This window comes from Hibiscus syriacus, unplaced genomic scaffold (genome assembly GCF_006381635.1).
Source record: "Hibiscus syriacus cultivar Baekdansim isolate YM2019G1 unplaced genomic scaffold, ASM638163v2 tig00111996_pilon, whole genome shotgun sequence".
NCBI classification, from domain to species: domain Eukaryota; kingdom Viridiplantae; phylum Streptophyta; class Magnoliopsida; order Malvales; family Malvaceae; genus Hibiscus; species Hibiscus syriacus.
Genome location: NW_024063233.1, coordinates 1031697 through 1034848, shown reverse-complemented (window position 1 = coordinate 1034848; position 3152 = coordinate 1031697). Strand labels below are relative to the sequence as shown.

General features: G+C 31.6%; 1 long non-coding RNA gene across 1 annotated transcript; it reads right to left on the bottom strand.

Annotated features, from left to right (window-relative positions):
• Positions 1-737: 737 nt before the first annotated feature.
• Positions 738-2048, bottom strand: LOC120174027. The gene is made up of 4 exons (XR_005521121.1): positions 2007-2048; positions 1807-1880; positions 1580-1639; positions 738-762 (listed from the first exon to the last, which is right to left on the bottom strand). It is a non-coding gene; the product is annotated as an uncharacterized LOC120174027 (long non-coding RNA).
• Positions 2049-3152: the final 1104 nt, after the last annotated feature.

Sequence of the window (3152 nt, the reverse complement as noted above, 5' to 3'; positions counted from 1 at the left end):
CATGCACTCATGTTTCAACAAACCAAGTGATAGCTTACTTTTTGAAACTCTATCAGATTTTTCAGCAACTTTGTATTCTCAATTCCAATGGAGTTGAGGCTTTCTGATTCTAGTTTTGTTTCATAAACCATCAAGTTTGAGTTCACAGGTAGCTGAAGAACTCCATGAATCAATTTGCAATACAACCTGAAGTTATTTAGAAAAGAAAAAGTTAAAGGTTCCAAGCTGCTTTCTTAATGCTTGCAGACATTAACTTCCCCTAGTTGCAGGGATACGATTAAGGATACCTGTTTGTTTGATAATCGTTTTTTTGGGGCAAGAGATGCAGTGTTTAGATATTCCAGTGGAGAATCATATTATATGCAATAAAAAAATGAAAAATAATCAGCCTTGGTTGAAAAGATAAGAACAAAGGGATTAAGAATCATATATCCCAAGAAGCAATAATCTGATACAAATACACCATGTATATGCAAGAATAATCACCTAGAAATAAGACACACAGATCTAGTAAATGTCTTTATAAAAATAAGCAGCAGATTCTCAAATCATTCAAAAGAATTGCAAATTTTTCATATACAACTATAAGAATTGATCTCAGATCCCACATCCCACATCCATTCAATTTCTCAGTACTAATGTGGTTTTACAAATAAATCCAAATAAAACTGCTACATGAAGCATGAATTTTCACTTCTAGAATGTCCTACAAAAAGAAATGAGCAAACTAGTTTACTAAAAACACATTGACCAACCGATGACCTGCATAATCAGACATGGTTCTATTCTTCATAACTAATCACAACTAAATTAAACTTTCTTCTTTATACAGTGAGATTCACAGATGGCAAATAAAGCAAAAGAAAATCTAGACTTCAATCACTTCACTGCATGGCTTATCTTCAAAAGACCAACATTAATTGTCACTATAAAGAACAAAATTAATTGTAGCAAACTCATAATAGCATTTGTTTCATCATTTTGCTTTAGGTAAAAATAAAGGAAGACGAAAATGTTTACAATCAGAATTTGAGCCAGTTAAACAAAAGTAGATAAGAAAATGAATAAACTGCTGCTTCGACAGGAAGTTTGTTTATTCATTACCTAGATAAATTTCATAAATTTATATGACCATATTCATGAAAATTTTAAGGTCATCCCTCCATACTCCAAACAAACTCACTTAACACGTGATAAGCAAACCAAAGTTCTTACTATGACTAAGAATACTAGATTTTCAAGTGAGAAATCATATTCCAGTTTTAAAAGCATAAGCTAATATTACATAGGATAAAATTGAGGATTATTGACCAGAATGTCAAACTAGTCAACTTAATATTCTTTCTTATCTCATTAGCTACCTATTGCAATAATACATCTCACACTTTATACACATTAACATGTAGCTCAAGCACAGACAATTGTGTATGAAAATACCATGCACATGCCATTGTCATTAGCTATTACCAGTTAAAATTGAAGACAAAATATGAATATCATATGAAACTAAAAGAAATGGTGACAAACACAATCTCATGATAGAAATTTGTAACTTCAAACGAATAACACCAATATATACCGGAAGGAATTTTGATGACTTCTTCATAACATCTAATGTACTGCCAAGACAATCTTATCGCTGTCAAGAGCAAATGTAATTGTATCTTAGCCCATAAAGCATTTTATGAGAAAAAAACAAAGTTAAAGTGCCAAGTAAAAAAATTTCGAGAACAGCCAAATATGTTTTAGAATGGATGTTTCAACAGTATGTAAAATGTTCTGAGTTAGAATATATTAATTACAGACCTGAGCCAAAACCCATCCAACTAACCAATCGATATCACTTCTGTGATTGGATAAGACAAGGGCATGTTCCTTACCTGAAAAAATCAATAATATCATATGGCAAGTAAATGATTCAAAAGATTTAGGATAGAACAATAACCGTTATCCATATAACTCTAAGCCCAAGACCTAAGTTTCTTAGTAGAGGAAATTGACGTCACCCATAAAACTGAAGCTTTCATGGTCTGCAAAATCTTTAATCTGCAAATAAAATGTATCAAAGATCTAAAGTTAATTTTTAGGAGCTAAAGAAATGGCATTCATGGTATCGGTTCTTTTTCCACATTAAATCCTGGTTGGCTCAATAAAAGTCAATAATTAACAACTTATTCACATAATACCTATCAGCCCTTAGAGAAGATAGGAAACTTCACAACAACTGTTCAAATCATTATTTGCCTAAAATCTAGATGAATTAACAATGCACCAATCTTTATGCCTCTGGACACCAAAAATATGAATTGGGCAAATATTCTTCACCTAAATATAACTTACCCAGCAAAGTTTGCCACACTGAAAATCCCAAACGAAGCAGAGAGAATCTTTAACTCGATTATGCATCTTGGTACTTAGCATGCAAAGATTATTTTGGAGACCTACTTTTTGAAGTCTAGTTGGAAATGGAAATATAAAATAATTTAAGCATTTGGTCATCATAAAATATTGTCTCAGATTTCATGATTAAAACAATACAATGCCAGAAAGGATTTCATAATTAAACTATGCTATCTTCAAAAATGCCCAAAAGGAGTAATATCTACAAAATGGATTTCAGAATTAAACAATAAAATAAAAGAGTTGGTTAACACCTTAATACTCGCCCACCAATCAACAAGCCAAAACAGTTCTAGCCACAACAACTCTTCCACCACACGGTTGATCTTTCTATACGTCTTCTTGGACAGTGGCCGGATGAGAACAAAGCATACTGCCTAAAAACAGCTTCATATTGTATAAGATTAAAAATGGTCATTGAACAATAGAGTAAAAACGAAATTTACACACCAGCCAATGAAACAAATTGAACCAACTTATCTAACCTAATACATTTTGATTGCTACAAAAACATAGGCAACAAAAATGGACTTTAAAAATCCCATTTTTAACATCAAATAAAAGCGGAAGCTTGTAAAAGCTGAAATCAAATATCCCAACATAAATTTTCATTTTCTTTTCTTTTCCTAAATTTTTTAGCTCATAAGTAAAGTAGAATCCAAAACCCATATTTGCATATACAAGCTCATTAATAATTCAGCTCAAAAGGAAAACCCATTTATCGGCATTTTCCTTTTAATCCAACCACATCA